General features: G+C 45.8%; 1 pseudogene; it reads right to left on the bottom strand.

The window, feature by feature from the left end:
- Positions 1-18,765: 18,765 nt before the first annotated feature.
- Positions 18,766-18,870, bottom strand: LOC129693508 (U2 spliceosomal RNA; annotated as a pseudogene).
- Between the last annotated feature and the right edge of the window lie 391 nt (positions 18,871-19,261).

The following is a 19,261-nucleotide window of genomic DNA, read 5'->3' as shown; positions in this document are numbered from 1 at the left end:
GGTTCTGGACCCCAACATCGGGAACATGTCTCCTGCCTCCAGCATGTCCAAACCCTTAACAATCTTATATGTTTCAATAAGATCCCCTCTCATTTTTCTAAACTTCAGAGTGTACAAGACCAGCTGCTTAATTCTCTCAGGATATGACAGCCCCGCCATCCAGGGAATTAACCTTGTAAACCTACGCTGCACTCCTTTAATAGCAAGAATGTCCTTCCTCAAATTAGGGGACCAAAACTGCACACAATACTCCAGGTGTGGTCTCACTAGGGTTCTGTACAACCGAAGAAGGACCTCTTTGCTCCTGTACTTGACTCCTCTTGTTATAAAGGCCAACATGCCATTTGCTTTCTTCACTGCCTGCTGTACCTGCATGCTTACTTTCATAGACTGATGAACAAGGGCCCCCCAGATCCCACTGTACTTCCCCTTTTCCCAACTTGAAGCCATTTATATAGTAATCTGCCTTCCTGTTTTTGCTACCAAAGTGGATAACCTCACATTTCTCCACATTAAACATCATCTGCCATGCATCCGCCCACTCCCCCAACCTGTCCACCTGAAATACACCCTGCATTCTCATAGCATCCTCCTCACAGTTCACACTGCCACCCAGCTTTGTGTCATTAGCAAATTTGCTGATGTTACTTTGAATCCATCCAAATCATTGATGTATATTGTAAATAGTTGCAGTCCCAGCATCGAGCCTTGCGGTACCCCACTAGTCACTGCCTGCCATTCTGAAAGGCGGTCTGCCAATTGACAATCCTGCCAATGACGCTGCGTTCCTTTGAATTCAATTCACGCGGCGTCATTAATGCTTGATCAAAACACAATTGCATTTACTGAGGAATGTAGATCGATGCATTGATGACACATTGAGAATTTCTTAAAACTCACCATCATGATTGAGGGCTTCTTCTTGGTGAGCTTGGTGTGCAGGTTAGTCATTCAATTTACCTACCGACCCAAGTTGTGTCTCTCAGTCTTTCGCTCTCTCCCTCCCTCTTTCTCTTGCTCTCTCTCTCTCCCGCTCCCCATCTCGTCTCTCTCTAGCCCTCTCACCCTCTCTCTCACCCTGTTGCCTCGGCATTCCCGATTTGCGGTAGACAAAAATGCTGGAGAAACTCAGCGGATGGGGCAGCATCTATGGAGCGAAGGAAATAGGCAACTTCTTCAGACCTGGCCAGAAAAGTTGGCTATTTCCTTCGCTCCATAGATGCTGCCTCACTCGCTGAACTTCTCTCAGCATTTTCCAGTTTCTGCAGTTCCCTCTTCGATGTTTTACAGTGACGGCTGCATCTGCTGTTCCTTTCTGTTGGGGGTGGGGGTAGAATCCTGGCCCGTGGCAGCTCCTGATACGAGATATGTTCACTCCGCGGATGCTGCCTTGCCCGTTGAGTTCCTCCACCATTGTGTGTTTTTTGTTTGGCACTGAAGTTGAAGGTGGACCCCCCTGTGTCTACCTTCAACTCCCTGTCTGTGGTGGCTCAGCGGGACGGGCAGGGGCTCTGGGAAGAGCGTTGCATTTCTGGTCGAGACCCTTCTTTAGACAATCACAAATACTCTCACCGACGAGAGTTCAGTTCAGTCTGAAGAAGGGTCTTCTCTCCAGAGTCGCAGTGCTGCCTGTCCTGCTGAGCTACTCCAGCTTTTGTCTATCCTCAATTCCAGAGTTAAATAAAATGTCTCATGGGGGGCTTATCGTGTCTTCCCCCCCCCCCCCCCCCCCCCTTCCTTCCCAACCTCAGCCTCACGGACTTTAGCGTGTCCCTAGTTCCTGAGGAGTATGATGATGCTACTGATTATGATATGCCAATATACCAGCTAGCAACTGATCTTCTCCATAAAGACTTGGTCTATTGCTAGAGATTGTAATTTATTTACCTATCTGTTACGTACTTACAGCATATAATACAATAATATTAAAGTTCTGATCTTGAGAATATCACATTTTTGAATTTTCAAGGCAGTCTGGGTGTTTATTACTATTTCCGTCACAACAGTCAATTTTGTAATTAGCTACAATTAGCTAACTAACTAATTATATGCTTTAATTTCAGGTCATCCAAGTAAGATGTGTTATATTTGTTTAAGTATGCTTCAATCTATAATAACTGAACTTTTCATTCAGTTCTCTTAATTTTTAAGAAAGTTATGGACTTTTGACTGTCCTCGATCACAGCTTTTCTGTAAGTCAAAGGAAAAGCAATAGGGAACAAGATGCTAATTTCTGAGTATGAAATTGGTCATAACTTTTTTTAATACTGAAGATATGAAATTGAATTAGGTGTCAACTTAAATGTCCGTTTATGCTTTATCTGGTGGGATACATTGCAGACTTGATTTTTTAAATCTCAAAATGTAACATTGTTCGGAAATGTACCTGCATCTTGGAGGCCGAAGGTTCGGTTGTTAGCCAAAAAAGATAGACTTCGTTATCCCTCAGTACAGCAACATCAAGAACACTGTTGCTGTACTGAGATACAGCCAAGTCTATCCCTCATTGCTGGCAGCTGATGGGAAGCGGCTGTAAAAGGACAGCGCTGCTGGGGGGGGGGAGAGTTCCCTTCACAGCGTGTGGGTAATCTGTCCAGGGGAGGGCAGCGGGTTGAGGGGAGGGCAGGAGGGTTGAGAAGGAAGGGGTCGGCCGGGGATCATCCAGCTCAAGAGTTGGTCAGCGGGCGATGGATAACAGGACAGCGGGCGGTGGAGCTTACCCCATATGTCAGGGCGAGTAACCTCAACTGATCCCTGGTTTGCGCTGACACAGGAGTAAGCTCCACTGCCCGCTGAGATGTTATCCATCACCTGCTGACCCACTCTGCTCTATGATCATTGCTCTTGTGCTGGTCCCCTCACTGTTCAGACGGAGAGCTCTACCAGCCAGAGTGATGGGCCACTGAGCGGGCTTCCCTCCCCCGCAACAATGCGGTGGCTCCGCACCCGGAGCGCCGCGGCAGCTGTGAGTGAGTGGGTTACTGGCATGAACCCCGACCCCCTCCTTCTCAATGCTCCTGCCCTGCCCGCAACTTTACCCCTTGGCTAGACTCTCCACACGCTGTGAAAGGCACTCTCCCCCCAGTTGGTCCCTTGAACTAGTATAGTCATTCAATAAGATGACAACTGATTCATGTTGACCCGGTGCGCTCCCGTTTTTCCCACCATCTTTCCACCTGCCGTTACCCTCCACCCCCCACCCATTCAGTAATTCTGAAAGAAGGAGATTTGGAAGCCTTGGGCAAATTGAATCGTTACTTTACTTCTTTTTATTTTTATGGAGAGGAGAACAATCTGTGCATGCGCGGTTTAAGATTTTTTAAAAGCCGACTGACTGTCATATTACTCACGACACATACCTGAATATGACTCGTTTATAATTATATATTTATATTTCTTTGAAAATTGTTCCCAATTAGGGTCCGCACCTCCTAAGGTCGGCCCTGACTGGGTTGTAAACTACCGAAGCAAAATATGAGGTGCTGTTCTCCAATCTCACTCTGACAATGGAGGAGGCCCAGGACAGAAAGGTCAGTTTTGGAATGGGAGGGGGAGTTAAAGTGCCGAGCAGCCGGGAGATCAGGTAGGTTTAGGCGGACTGAGTGGTGATGTTCAGAAAAATGATCACCTGCTCTGCTCTGGGTCTCACTGATATTTAGGAGTCCACACCTGAAACTGTGGATACTGTAGATGAGGTTGTCCTTAGACGGAGTTGAAGGAGGAGTTATAGGGGCAGTTGTTGCATCTCCTGCGGTTGCTTGGGAAAGTACCTGGGGAGGGGGTGGTTTGGGTTGGAAGGGACGATTTGACCAGGGAGTTGCGGAGGCAATGGAGGTAGCGGTAAGGGGTGGACATAGGAAGATATGACTCATGGTGGGACCCTATGGGGGGGGGTGAAAAAAATGTCAGAGCATTATTTGCTGTTTGCGACGGCTGATGGGGTGGAAGGTGAGGACAAGGGTGGCTCTGTCCCTGTTGCGACTGGGGGAGGGAGCACAAGAGTGGAGCTGTGGGATATCGAGGGCCTAATGAGGGCTTCATTTTTGATGGAAGAGCACATCCCCGTTCTCTATAGAATGAGGACATCCGACGTCCTGGTATGGAATACCGGATCTTTGGCACAGATGCAGCGTAGACGGAGGAATTGGGAGTAGGGGGATAGAGTCTTTATAGGAAGCATGGTGGGAAGAAGTGGAGTCTAGATAGCTGTGGGAGGCAGTGGGTTTATAATAGACGTCAGTCGATAGTCTGTCTCCTGTGATGGAAACAGTGAGGTGAAGAAACGATAAGGAGATGTCGGAGATGGTCCAAGTAAATTTGAGTGCAGGATGGAAATTAGTAGTAAAGTTAATGAAGTCAGTGATATCTGCATGAGTGAAAGAGGTAGTACCGATGCAGTCGTCAATGTACCTTCTGGATCCACTAGACTAGTAGCAGCCACTGTGTTCCTGTTTGCATCTCTGGCATTATTGATTGCTTAAATTGATTGAAAGGTACAGCATGGAAACAGGCCCTTCAGCCCACCGAGTCCTCGCTCGATTAAACCACGCATCTTCATTTAATCTTATCCCACTTTCGCATCCACTCCCTACACACTAGGAGCCTACAAACCCACACATCTTTGGGATGTAGGTGGAAACCCATGCAGTCACACAAAGAATGTGCAAACTCCACACAGACTGCTTTCGAGGTCAGGATCGAACCCGAGTCTCTGGCACTGTGAAGCATTAGTTTTAAATACTCTCAATATGATTGAAGAAAGTCTGATACAAAAGGCTATGTTGAGATCATGAGAGATTGGCTTTGTTTAAAACAATGCCGTGTTTTACAAGTTGATAAATGACAGCGCGAATCATAAAGGTAGTACTTATACTGTTTAAAATGGTGACTGACGACACAATATCTGAGGAAATATAGATTTATAACCACTGCATTCTCTGATGTTTCTTCTCCAGGATGTCTGAGACTGAAGGAAAAATGTTCCATCTCCAGATAACCCATTTTATCTACTGTAGCAGCAAACAAGCGCAAGTCTGATTTGTATTCTCATTAAGAAAATCAATTGTGCGAGAGCGCGGAATTGAATCTATTTCTTCAGCTGCCCAAGGTGTAGTTAGGTGCAGCTTCACTTCATTAACTGAATAATGTGGCAGTGTCTGAGATTAAATTGCTGTGGGAATGCATCACTTGGGAAGATAAATAATAATCTGAAGTGACAGTGTCCATTTCATATTATTGATCCAGTTTAAGAGCAACCCATGGAAAGATTTGACGGGTGGATGCGGAGGATTTTCAGTTCACCAGGTCTCTGTGCTATCGCATTGAATCTGCTACTCATGCTCAATGATGGACTTATAAATGGAAGATGTTTGACTAGATTCACTTTGATGTCCAACATTCTCTCCTGACATCTACTTTCGCCCTGCAAAGCAATATCCCAGTAAACAATCTGCCACAATCAGTATTTAGAGAACACTTCAATATAGAGCAGCAAAATCTGCTGCAGTCCCAATAAAATAAACAACTTGACACAAAAGAAGTGTAAGATCTATACCCCAAATATAATTTTAAGACAAGAACTATTGCATTACTAGTTCTAAATAAGTTAAATTCAGTCTTTGGGAAGTGGGACATGAATTTTGCATTGATATATTTCTTTTTAATTGATGTTCAGTTAAAAGTGACATATAATGGTAAAGAAATATAGACTTACTAACATACTGAGAGCATAGTGCAGCACAGGTCTGAATAAATAAAACTATGACTATCAAATGTTCAATCATGTTTCAAAGGCAGAATGGGTGGTGCAAAGTTTAGACATTTATGAAAGGGAAGGGAGGGAGGTGATATATAGGCTTGTAGATTTTCAAGAGTCAAGAGTGATAAATTGTCATATGTACTGGCAATGGAACAATGAAATTCTTACTTGCAATGGTTTACCAGGCACGTTAACACAATAACACACAGACAGGTCTATAATAATCAATAACACAATAAATTAACAATTGCAATATTAGATACCAATAATAGAACAAAGCCGTGGGCCAGTCCATGGAAGATAATTGTTGCTGAAGTTAGTGTTGTGTAGTGTTCAAGTGCCTGATAGTTGCTGGGTAGAAGCTGTTCTTGGTGACATAGTTTTCAGGCTCCTGTACTTTCTTCCCAACAATAGGTGAAACAAGAGTGCGGCCAGGGTGTTGTGGGTCTTTGATGGCATTGGCTGCCTTATTGAGGCAGCACCTCCTACAGATCCCCTTGATGACGTGGAGGTCAGTACCCATGATGGACAGGGTAGAGGCCCGGCGATCCTCTCATGAAGTGAACAGTCAGTTCCTTGGTCTTGCAGGATTGTTGTTCGGGCATCATTTAATCAGATTTTCAATCCCCCTCCTGTATTCTGACACCATTACCTGTGATTCGTCCAACAATGGTGGTATTGTTGGCATATTTAAAGGTGGCGCTGGAGCTGTGTCTGAGTCATGAGGAACAGAGGGCTGAGCACACGGCCTTGCTCCCGTGTTGGTTATCGAGGAGGAACTGTTGCTGCCAATTCATATTGATTGCAATCTGCCAAACAGGGAGCCCAGGATCTGATTACATATGAGCAGAAACCCGGTCCTCTGATGTTAGACAAAAAAAAAATGCTGGAGAAACTCGGCAGTGAGGCAGCCTATGGAGCGATGGAATAGGTGACATTTTAGATCAAACCTTTCTTCAGACTGATGTGGGGGTGGGGGGGGGGAGGGGGGGGGGAAGGAGAAAGGAAGAGGCGGAGACAGTGGGCTATGGGAGAGATGGGAAGGGGAAGGGAAGGAGACAGAAAGCAAGGACTACCTGAAATTGGAGGTCAATGATAACTTTGCAGGGGATGATGGTGCTGAGTGCCGAGTTACAGCCGACAAATAGCGGCCTGGCAAATGTGTTCTTATTGTCCAAGTGATCCAGTGCAGAGTAGAGATCCAGCGAGATTGCATCGCTGTTGATCCTTGTTGGTGATAGGTGAATTAGAGTGGGTTTAGGTTCTAAGACAGGAGTTGATATGCATCATAACCAACCTCTCAAACCATTTAATCACAGCAGGTGTTACTGCCACTGGCCAGTATTCATTAAGGCATGTCACTGTACTCTTCTTGGGTTTTATTGATATCTATTTAATGCAAGTGAGAAACGCAGACCTTAGTAATGAGAGATTGTTGATGTCTGCAATCCCCCAGCTTGTTGGTCCAAGTTGGTCCAATACGGGCTGGACACTTTCCAAGGGTTCACCCTCATGAAGGCTCTTCCGATATCGGCCTCGGTGACTGAGATTATAGTGTTGCCCAGTGTTATGGGAGCCCAAGAAGGTATATATCAATGGTCTCCTTCCTAAAGGGAGCATAGAAAGCATTGAGCTCATCCCAGAGTGATGGCTTGCTGTTACTTGAGCTACTACTTGGCATCACCTGGTAGAAAGTCCTCCTGCCACAGTTGTCTCATCCTCCAGTTTAGACAGGAATTGTCACTTCGCTTTTCAGATGGCCTGATTGAGGTCATACCAAGACTTTTTATATGATTCTGTACTGTCAGACTTAACTGCCCAAGACCTGGTCCTCAGTAGATTGCAGACTTCCTGGTTCATCCAAGGGTTCCGATAAAGGAACATTCAGATGGCCTTGTTGTGAACACACACCTCCATACTTTTGCTAATGATATTGGTTGTTTTGACAGCCAGCTGAGGAAAATAATATTTTAAAATTTATGGTACATTTGTTGCCTCTTTGAGGGGAGAAATTTCTGAAATTCAGCGATTCACTCGGTTTCTTAGTTGAGTCTTTTGTTCTTTAACTGCCAAATATCTAGGTGGTTTATGAGAAAGATGAACATTTCTGTCACACCTTTCATAACCTCGCCATGCCCCAAGGTGTTTTGTGGCAAGGAAGGACAGATTAATGTGCAGTCGCAGCTACAATGTAGGAAACACTAAGGTAAATACAGCAAGCTCACACAAAGAGCAATGAGGTAAAAACCCCTATAGTTAGCCATAATTCGATATGTGTTGTCTTGCAACAACAACTTCCACTTATTTAGCATCCTTAGTTTTCCAAAACATCTTAAAATGCTTCACAGCAGAATTATTAAATGACACTTGATCATGAGCTACATAGGGAGTTGTTAGGGGAGATGATCAAAAGTCTGTAAAGTGTAGGAAGGAACGGCAGATACTGGTTTAACCCAAAGATAGACACAAAATGCTGGCGTAACTCAGTGGGACAGGCAGCATGGCTGGAGAGAAGGAATGGGCGACGTTTCGGGTTGAGACCAATGAAAGGTCTCGAAAAGAAACATCACCAATTCCTTCTCTCCAGAGATGCTACCTGTCCCGCTGAGTTACCCAGTATTTTGTGTCTACCTTGATCAAAAGTCTGGTTGAAGTGAGAGGTCTTAAGAAAGAAAGAAAAGCAGGAAGGCTGTGGTTTATGGAGGGGATTTCTGGACTCAGCAAACTTATTTGAAATTGGTAATGATCAATTTGGCTCTCTCACTCCAGACAGTTTTGGCACTCACATCAGTATTTACAAAAGCGTATGGGTGGATAGCTGATGCACTGCATTCATCTCAATGATGCTGCTTGCTCAAAAGACAGCTAGAAGTCTATTAGGAATTATTCAGCAGTTATAAAAATTGTGGAAGTAGCAACCATCTATTCACAAGTCAAGTGTCAAGGGTCAAGAGTCAAGTTTATTGTCATGTGTCCCAGATAGGGCAATGAAATTCTTGCTTTGCTTCAGCACAACATAATATAGTAGGCATGAATACAGAACATATCAGTGTCCATATACCATTATATAAATATATACACACGTCAATTAATAAGCAGATAAAGTGCAAATAAACAGATAATGGTCTATTAATGTTCAGAAATTTGTTACAGTTGAGTTTAATAGCCTGATGGCTGTGGGGAAGTAGCTATTTCTGAACCTGGACGTTGCAGTCCTCAGGCTCCTGTACCTTCTACCTGAAGGTAGCGGGGAGATGAGCGTGTGGCCAGGATGGTGTGGGTCCTTATTGATGCTGCCAGCCTTTTTCAGGCAGCGACTGCGATAGAGCAAGATAAATAAGAGCAAGTCTTGAGAATATCTGTTCTAATGTACATTGGAAGCTGCAAACAGTTTGAAATGAATAGGTTGGCTTTGTAAACAGATAGGCTGTCTACTCGCATGTCCGTGACTAGTTGTTGTATACATCAGCTGCATGGAAAATGACAGTGTATGTTATTGGTCTGCATCAAACCAGAAATCTTCAGCTTAAATGATTTCACACCATTGTGATGAAGGTGAAGGAAGCTTCCAGTTTAGTTTAGGTTAGTTTAGAGATACAACATGAAAACAGGCCCTTCAGCCCACCGAGTCCGTGCTGACTAGCAATCCCCATATACTAGCACTATCCTACACACAAGGGACAATTTACAATGTTACTCAAGCCTATTAACTGACAAACTCGTACATCTTTGGAAGTGTGGGAAGAAAGCAGAGTACCCGGAGAAAACCCATGTGGTCACGGGGAGAATGTACAAACTCTGTACAGACAAGACTGTGGTCAGGATTGAACCCAGGTCTCTGGCACTGTAAGGCAGCAACTCTACCATTGCGCCACTGCGCTGTCCCTGCTGCTGTGCCCCTGTGCCGCCCAGACAGACTTTGTTTGGTCACTTGGCCCATCAAGTAAGGCCATAGGCTGGGTGAGTGGGCAAATGTTTGGCAGATGCAGTATAATGTGGATAAATGTGAGGTTATCCATTTTGGTGGCAAAAACAGGAAAGCAGACTATTATCTAAATGGTGGCCGACTAGGAAAAGGAGAGATGCAGCGAGACCTGGGTGTCATGGTACACCAGTCATTGAAAGTAGGCATGCAGGTGCAGCAGGCAGTGAAGAAAGCAAATGGTATGTTAGCTTTCATAGCAAAAGGATTTGAGTATAGGAGCAGGGAGGTTCTACTGCAGTTGTACATGGTCTTGGTGAGACCACACCTGGAGTATTGCGTACAGTTTTGGTCTCCAAATCTGAGGAAGGACATTATTGCCATAGAGGGAGTGCAGAGAAGGTTCACCAGACTGATTCCTGGGATGTCAGGACTGTCTTATGAAGAAAGACTGGATAGACTTGGTTTATACTCTCTAGAATTTAGGAGATTGAGAGGGGATCTTATAGAAACTTACAAAATTCTTAAGGGGTTGGACAGGCTAGATGCAGGAAGATTGCTCCCGATGTTGGGAAAATCCAGGACAAGGGGTCACAGCTTAAGGATAAGGGGGAAATCCTTTAAAACCGAGATGAGAAGAACTTTTTTCACACAGAGAGTGGTGAATCTCTGGAACTCTCTGCCGCAGAGGGTAGTCGAGGCCAGTTCATTGGCTATATTTAAGAGGGAGTTAGATGTGACCCTTGTGGCTAAGGGGATCAGAGGGTATGGAGAGAAGGCAGGTACGGGATACTGAGTTGGATGATCAGCCATTATCATATTGAATGGCGGTGCAGGCTCGAAGGGCCGAATGGCCTACTCCCACACCTAATTTCTATGTTTCTATAGAAGAGCTTTTGTGTGCACTTCCTCTTGATGAGTTTTTGCAAGGTTCGGTGGGATACATAAACGTTGCACAAGATACTATTTGTCCTGTACTAATGCAAATGGCTGGATAGATCCTCAATCTCTGCATTACTTAATGAAGTTGACAAAAACATTTTGATAAAGCATTTATCGGGGAAACAAAGGGTTTTCAAAAGCTCTTTAAGTAGTGAATTTTAAAACAACTGAGGAATTGCAGCCTTGGAGGTAATTTCCCAACTTGCAGCTGAGCTGTAATTAACCAGCTCTGAAAGGTCTAGTTCAAAGCTGACTGAGAAGTCTTAACAAAACAATTATTCGGTATGAACTTTAAATGCATTGGTTTCTGTAATATGTACTCTATATATCACTTTTATATGCTGAGAGCTTAGTATTTTGATCTTCAGTCAAGTTCTGCAATTTCTACAGAATACATTTCCCTGGTATAATCTCTAACCAAATTGCCCATTTAGAGCAACAGAGCAATAGAGAGCTATTGTATTTCCACTGCAAAGCATACTAAGTATTTATAGTCGTTATAATGAGTGATCCCTGTTTTTTGGTCGGTGATGAAGCAAACGTGTTTGATGCTTAATAATAATAATAATAATAATAATAATAACAATAATAATAATAATAATAATAATAATAATAAACTTTATTATGGACTCAAGGTCCAGACAAGGGGCAACATTACATTAAAAATGCATTGCATATCAAATATCATAAATATATATAAAATCATGGTATATCACATAAAAACATCATAATTTATATTTAACAAAAACCCACAATACTGAAGTTAAAAATCCAGATTAAAAGATGATCAATGTCCTACAACGAGACAACGATACCAGTGTCTCCACAACTGGGATTCGTAGCGTGTAGTGCTAAGCCTTATGTTTGTCAAGGTCACAATAAGCACATTTTTAGAGTCATTTATCCTGCAAATGAATTTATACATGTGGTGTCTTAGGATAGCTTCTAAAGTACTGACTCCTGCAGCCACAAACATATTACTGGCACAACACCATCTAGGTTGCCTTAGCAGTGTTCTCATGGCATCGTTATATGCCACCTTTAGTCTCTGCATACTTGTGCAGTGGTGATGGCTACCCATACAAATTTTATAGCAATTATAGCAGAGACTTGCTCTGATCCAGCATCAGATTTTATGCAGCACTTCGTGCACATTGCGGCATCAGTACACAAGCCAATATTCAGTAAGTCTCTTCCTCACAGAGCCAAACAGAGCCTGAAGAAGGAAATATAAACTAGTACAGCAAGTGAAATAAATCCAGGGAAAGGCAGATGGCACAAGCTGATGGAGAAACTCAGCAGGTCGGGAGGACAGGAATTATTTTGTTTTATTTTAAATTACGTGGATTTTTTAAAAGATTTGCAGGCTACATTGAAGTTTGTAATGATTTGCTCGAGAAGGCCGCAGCCATAATGTTTTTAGTCATTTTTAGCTGTGAATCTGTGGCCAGTTTGCCACGGACTAAGTTGTTGCACTTGTTTGACATTTTTGACTCTTGGTGTTGATGTTCACAAGTGAGCCCAGATGCACTGGTTTAAGGCATGTATGCAGCCACTTGTAGTTGCTTGCCAATAATTAAAAGTGACCAATTACTTCACCAGTGAGACAGCCTATTGTGCTGACTTTAACTTCAGCACAGAATAAGGTCTAGTCTAAATGTAACTTGTACTGCACATTAAATGAGCATGGTCTGTAAGCATTTAGATTTTTCTGTCTTCTAACGTACATCCATCTTTTTTTTGAAAAAATAGCTTAAATACTGATCAAATATAATTTAATGTTAAAATTGCCATATACTGAGCGAAATAATGTAGAACATACAGCACAGCTCTTCAGCTCAAAACATTTATGAACATGATGCCATTTAAAACTAATCACACCTGCCTGCACAAAGTTTATATCCCTTCCAAGGTCCATATCCTACCTTGCCTGTTGATATGAATGTGTAAATGGCTCTCAAACATTGTATGTATCTGCTTCCATCGCATCCCTTGCAGCATTTAAAAAGGAGATCAATGTTATGAACTCTATCATGTTGCCTCAGAAAAGCAGCAAAATAATTAGTCTTGTCCCACCTCAGTCATTCCTTCTTCTTCCTCCTCCAGGCAGGCAAGAGGTAGAGATGCTCAAAAACACACGCAACTAGACTTGGAACAGCTTCTTCCTCTCCGCTATCAGGCTTCAAAACTTCCATAAGCTATGGTACTATCTGATTTGTTTCTAGCGCATTGCAGACATTTAACCTTGTCCATGGGACATTTGCGCTACAATGCTGAGAACAATATTTTGCACCCCTTTACTCTGCCTATTGTACTTGAGTTTTATAGCGGCGCCTATTGGCGTACGCAGAGATTGAACCCGGCATTCGGAAGCCGCGGTCACGTGACTTGGGAGGGGACGCTTTTCGCGCGGTTTTTCACTTGCACGCGTTAGTTCAGCGCTGACCACCGTTGTGGGCAGATGTGTCTGTAGAACCTGCAAACTTGTGAATAAAGATTTGTTGAAAACTACAGTAGTCGTTTCTCAGACCACTAAATTGGTGACCCCGACCTGTCTAGCCGTGGTTAGACAAGAAGAATTATGCAGGAAGAGAGTGTTCCCGCAGAATCGGCCAGCACGAGGCAGGGCTCACCGGCCTTCAAACTGCCAGCCTATTGGCCTGATCAACCTCAGGTGTGGTTCGCCCATGTTGAGGCACAGTTCCACCTTCATCGCATCGTGACGGACGACATAATGTATTTCCATGTGATGGGCAGTTGCCGCAGGACTGTGCCTCGAGGCTGTTGCCCTTCATCAGAGACCCTCCGTCCAGCGGCAAGTACGAAGGGTTGAAGGCCCTGTTATTCCACGCTTACAGCCTCAGCCGCAGAGACAGAGCAGCAAACGGACTGTATCAGCGACCGGCGGCCATCAACCATCTTGGCGAAGATGTTGGCCCTGATGGACGGGCACCGCCCGTGTCTGCTTTTCGAACAGGCGTTCTTGAAGCAGATGCCCGACGAAGTCCAGCTGATGCTCGCCGGAGCTGATTTCAGCGACCCGCAACAACTCGCGGAGAGAGCGGACGAACTGTGGGCGCACAGGCGGCGGGATGTTTTCGCTTTTGCCCGCCCCCTGGTCACACAACGGGTGAAGCTGAGCCGACATCGAGGAGAAGACGAGGAAGCCCAGCCCAGCGCCGAAGAGGAATCGCCGCGGCCAGTGGTCTACAGTCAACGCAGATGCTGCTACTACCACCAACGATATGGTCCTGAAGCCCGAAGATGTCGGAGCCCCTGTACATTTCCGGGAAACGCCCCAGCCGATCGTCCATGGAGGCGAACACGATCGGCCCCAATGAACGCCTCTACGCCCGCGATCGCCATTCCGGCCACCGTTTCCTGGTGGACTCCGGTCCCAGGATTGTGCTTATGTTTTTCTCCATGGAGACGCTCATCGCTCACCGTTATAGTGGGTGGGAGGGTCCGTATAAGGTGCTCAGTACTGGTGGCTTGACGTTCATGTTGGACATGGGTGGCAAAGAGGAGTTCGTCTCCGTGAGCCGCCTTAAGCTAGCACACATCGACGAGGATAGCCCAGTGACAGTGGCTACCCCACGGGGTAGAGGACGTCTACCAGCCGTTATGCCGTCCTCTGCACCTATTACCCCCGGTCACATTTCTCCGGTCCCCTTTGTAATGCCCATCCCTCGTTCGAGTTTTTTGCGCCCCTCCGGTCCTGTTCTGCCGGTCCCTAATGTTACACTTGCCCTGCGACCTCCGACTACGCGTTCCGGTCGAACCGTCTGTTTCACCGTGCGTTTCTGTACCGCGGATTCTGGGGGGGGGCATGTAGCGGCGCCTGTTGGCGTACGCAGAGATCGAACCCGGCGTTCAGAAGCCGCGGTCACGTGACTTGGGAGGGGCCGCTTGTTTCGCGGGATTTTTCACTTGCGAGCGTTAGTTCAGCGCTGACCACCGTTGTGGGCAGACGTGTCTGTAGAACCTGCATACTGGCAATCAAACTTGTGAATAAAGATTTGTTGAAAACTCCAGTAGTTGTTTCTCAGACCACTAAATTATAGTATTGTCTGATATGATTGGATAGTTTGCAAAACAAAGCTTTTCACTGGGCCTCAGCAAAATGATTAATTGGGAGAGGAAGAGCTCCGACCGCCTCCTGCGGCCTAAACATCCCGAAGCCACGGTCTCTGGTGGAAAAGTGCCGATTCGGGCACTCCAAGTCGCGGAGTGTGTTTGACCGTCCCGACGTCAGAGTTTTGATCATCCTGACGAGAGGGCCTGTACATCGGGCCATCCATAGTGGTGACTACGGAGGGTTCATGGCCCCGAACTGAACTTTGTTGCCTTCCAACACAGTGAAGAAACATAGTAAGATTAAACGAGAACTTACCAGTTTGAAGTTTGATCTGTATTTTATGAGGAGGAACGTTGAGGGAATACGTGAAGAACCCGCTTCCAACGCATGCGTGTCATTCTTCAAAGCAGCGGTGTGAGGTCACAGAAACCTATAATGACCTAACATAGTAAGATTATCAAAGAGATACCAGTTTTTGATATGATCATAAGAGGGTGGGAGTGGAGGGCACGTATTCCCTCAACGTTCCTCCTCATAAAATACAGATCAAACTTCAAACTGGTAAGTTCTCGTTTAATCTTACTATTTTACTTCGGAGTCACGTGAGTGACTACGTGAAGATTTCAAAGCTCTGTGACCTCATGCCGTGGAACGAGTCCATGCTTCACAACTGCCTTGGGTATTGGGAGAGAGCATCATTAGTAATTTTAAAACACACTTATACAAAGAGTTGTGTGGTATAACGAAAAAATATATAAATTTTTTTAATTGACAATCATAGCCCTGTAACCTTTCGGGCAAATTATATTGTTGAACGTAAAATGGTTTCCGAACACGATGATGGCTCCAAAAAATAACTGGTTTATTATAAAACCTTTGGAAAATCCTTTCGGATGACCATCCTGCCATTCTGAGGATTTGGTCTGTGGGTACCTCTAGAATTTTTGCTGCGGATGTTGCTGCAGCCCTGGTGGAATGAGAGTTAAAAAACATTAGTGTCTATTCCTGCCATCTTTAGGACATATTTGAGCCACCTTGATATAGTTTGGGTCGTGACCCTTTTGTGCGGTTTCTTGTAAGAGATTAACAACGCCATTCTCTGACCTCGAATGCTCTTAGTATATTCTATGTATAGTTGGATGTGTCTTGCTATACACAGTCGTTCGTCATATGGGTATACCATAAATTCAAACACTTGACCCGATGAACCTGGTCTGTTTTCTTTTATTAAATCCTGTATGACAAACACCAGTTTCTCGGGTGAGATGATCAGGGAGTCCAGGCTCAGTTTGCTTAATGGCTGGACTCGTTGTGCGGTAACTAACGCCATGAGCATAACCATCTTCATGGTCCGTTACTGAAGTGACAATGCTGTTATGGGCTACCAGCTCCTCAGCATGTTTAGAACGACACCCACCTCCCAGATTTTGGAGTACCTGGTTTTAGGGGGATTACCATTGAATATGCCCCTCATGAGTTTTGTTACCAGGGGGTGCGTTCCCACCGTGTGCCGCTCCGTTCCTTGTGATAGGTAATTGGAGAGTGCACTTCTGGCACTATTGATGGCACTGTAGCTCCATCGATTATCATAATGGAGGCTTGTTAAAATTCCAATACGGCCAGAATGTTCTTGGCCTTTTGGTCGAGGTTGTTGTCCAAGCAGTATATGCCCCATTTCTTGATGTGTCCAAGGTACTGCTTCCGTGTTGACAGTCTTAGTGCAGATGAGATGAGATTCATCGTCCTGTCTGACAGCCCCATGCCGTGTAGTGGGTCTTTCAGACTCTACAAATCAACAAATCCATAGTCTTATGGCATGGATGACTGCCCCCAGTCCATCTAACACCACCATCCCCTGTATGACCGAATACCATGATTGAGTAGGCCAGTCGGGTACTATGAGAATCCCAGATGCCGAGTCTTGTTGAATTTTTTCCCTAGTACCCCATTGATGGGGCAGAACGGGGGGAAAAACATCACCCTATGGCTTTGTTTACGTAACAATGCCAAGCTGGTTTTAGAATTTTAGTAAATAATATTGGGGCTGATGTTTGCCCCTTTGGTAAGCTCTATATTGCCAAAGTTCCCCCCCCCATCCAGTTAAATTTCAAACACTGTCTGTGATCCCCTCTGATGGGTACTGTATAGTGTGTATCTTTTGAGTCAATGCCTGCCATATAGAAAAACCCAGCTGACACCAAGTCTTTATCAGTAATAAGAGTATCCATCTTAAAATGAACATATTGAACAAATGTGTTTAGGGTTGAAAGGTCAATGATAATCCTGCAACCCCCATCTATCCTCCTCACCATTGCCAGGTGGCAGATGTAATGCCTCACCGTTGCCAGGTGGCAGATGTCTGGCCAGTCTCTGTAAATATTTCTTGTTGGAGTTTGTGGCCAGACATATAGTTAATACTATTGCCATCCTGGATCCAAGTCTACCCCTGTTTGACTTGGTTTAAAGTAATCAGCCACCATGTCCAGCAGAGTCCCTGCTGTGTTAGGATCATGGGACGCTGTATTACCAGGCTCTGGCCCATCAGGGTCCTGCCTACTCTTTTTTATAGAGTTAGAGATCTCTAGGGGTCCCCTTTTTTACAGAAGAACCACACCCACCTACCTCCATGGTTACCGGTGGTTTTGTTATTTCCTTGGTTTTTTGAAAAGGGGGTTCTGGTTTGATATCTCTTGTTCGGGGTTGTGTGGGAGGTTGAGGCTTCCGCATCTTCCAGGGTGGCCGTCCCTGGCCATACCCTAAAAAGGCTGCTGCGGGTTATATTGATTTCTGGCACTGCCGCTGGTATGAGCCACATTTTTATGGCCTTGCATGTGGCTGGTATCGTGCTCCAAAATAGGCCCTTGCGCTGGCCTTGATGAGCCCCAGTGTCTTGGCTTCGTCCACACACGGTTCTTTGTTTGCAAATGGTAGCATTTTAGGGGTCCAGTGCTGGCTGAATGGCAGCCTTCCACATGTAGTTCAGCTCATATTGCATATTACTAAAACAGAGCTAGTGCGTCTTGATGGTCTTTGGTTACCTCTGTTTAGTCCAGGGTGCGGGTGTATGCTGTGATCCCTTCCGTCAATCCCTTTAAGGTTTTCTGGATCTTGAGGTCCTGGTTCCTGATGTTCCTCCCCATATGCTGCCAAATGCATTGGTTTACACTGGGCACCTGTAATGCCTCACCGTTGCCAGGTGGCAGATGTCTGGCCAGTCTCTGTAAATATTTCTTGTTGGAGTTTGTGGCCAGACATATAGTTAATACTATTGCCATCCTGGATCCAAGTCTACCCCTGTTTGACTTGGTTTAAAGTAATCAGCCACCATGTCCAGCAGAGTCCCTGCTGTGTTAGGATCATGGGACGCTGTATTACCAGGCTCTGGCCCATCAGGGTCCTGCCTACTCTTTTTTATAGAGTTAGAGATCTCTAGGGGTCCCGCACGGGGTACCCATGTGGGGCTTACCTCCTGCCCACTGTGGCTAGTCTCCACATCCATGTGACTGCTACTGTGAAGGAGCTCCTTTTTTCCCCCGCTGTTTCCGTCCCCCGTACACACGGGCACTGGTTTGCGGGTTTTCCTCGCCCTACCGCTGGCTACTTGAATACATACCGGTCTTGTATGTAGGTCCACCTCTCCATACGGTCCCGGTACTCACAGGCACCTGTGCTGGCTGCTGTCATGCTGCAGCCACTCGTACCGGCTTCCTCCAGCGTGGGCTAGCGGGTCCACGCCGTCTCCGTACTTCCAGCGCCATGGACCCATCTAATACTTTAACCAAAGGATTAATAAACAGATTTTTATGAAAAAACATAGAAATTAGGTGCAGGAGCAGGCCATTCAGCCCCTCGAGCCTGCACCGCCACTCAATTCAATGGGGTCCGTGGGGTTGTACCCGATACGTCTGGATTTTGCTGTGTAGGCGGTCAAAACCCGGCTCCAACGCTCTCAGCGCTCCTGGCTGCTCGTTTATCTCAGACCGCTGGGACCGACCCCGGTACTCACGGTACTGGTCCCTCGCGGTCGTTGCAGCCGGTCAACCCCACTCCAATGCCCTCAGTTCTGGGCACTCCTGCTTATATGGTCCTTAGATAAGGGACGTATCAGATATTAAAACTGATAATAAACAGATACTATACTTGATCTTAGCCAAAAGGCCAAGAAGCGATCTCTGTAACTAAAAAACCCGCTGGGACCGACCCCGGTACTCACAGTACTGGTCCCTCGCGGTCGATTGCAGCCAGTCAACTCCACTGCAATGTCCTTAGCCTCGGCGCTGGCCGGTAGCGCTGCTTCAAGCCAGACTCGCTTCCAAAGCGAGACTGGCATACTGGCCGAGAAATGAATTTTCCCCTGGTGCGGGAGCGAAGTCGGGCACAGGTGTTTTCCCTCTCCGGGAATCGATGTGCCGTTGCTGCTCCTGCCGCTGCCGGCTGCCGTTGCTGCTCCCGTTGCTGCTTCTGCCGGCTGCCGCTGCCGCTCCACTGCCGCCGGCTGCCTGCACTCCGCGGTTCTCCCGCCAGCTTTCTGCAGCTTACATGGACCCGGTCCATGTCTGCA

Source organism: Leucoraja erinacea, chromosome 2, assembly GCF_028641065.1.
Source record: "Leucoraja erinacea ecotype New England chromosome 2, Leri_hhj_1, whole genome shotgun sequence".
Taxonomy (NCBI): Eukaryota; Metazoa; Chordata; class Chondrichthyes; order Rajiformes; family Rajidae; genus Leucoraja; species Leucoraja erinaceus.
The sequence above is the reverse complement of the archived record's forward strand: the minus strand, read 5'-3'. Positions and strand labels throughout refer to the sequence as shown.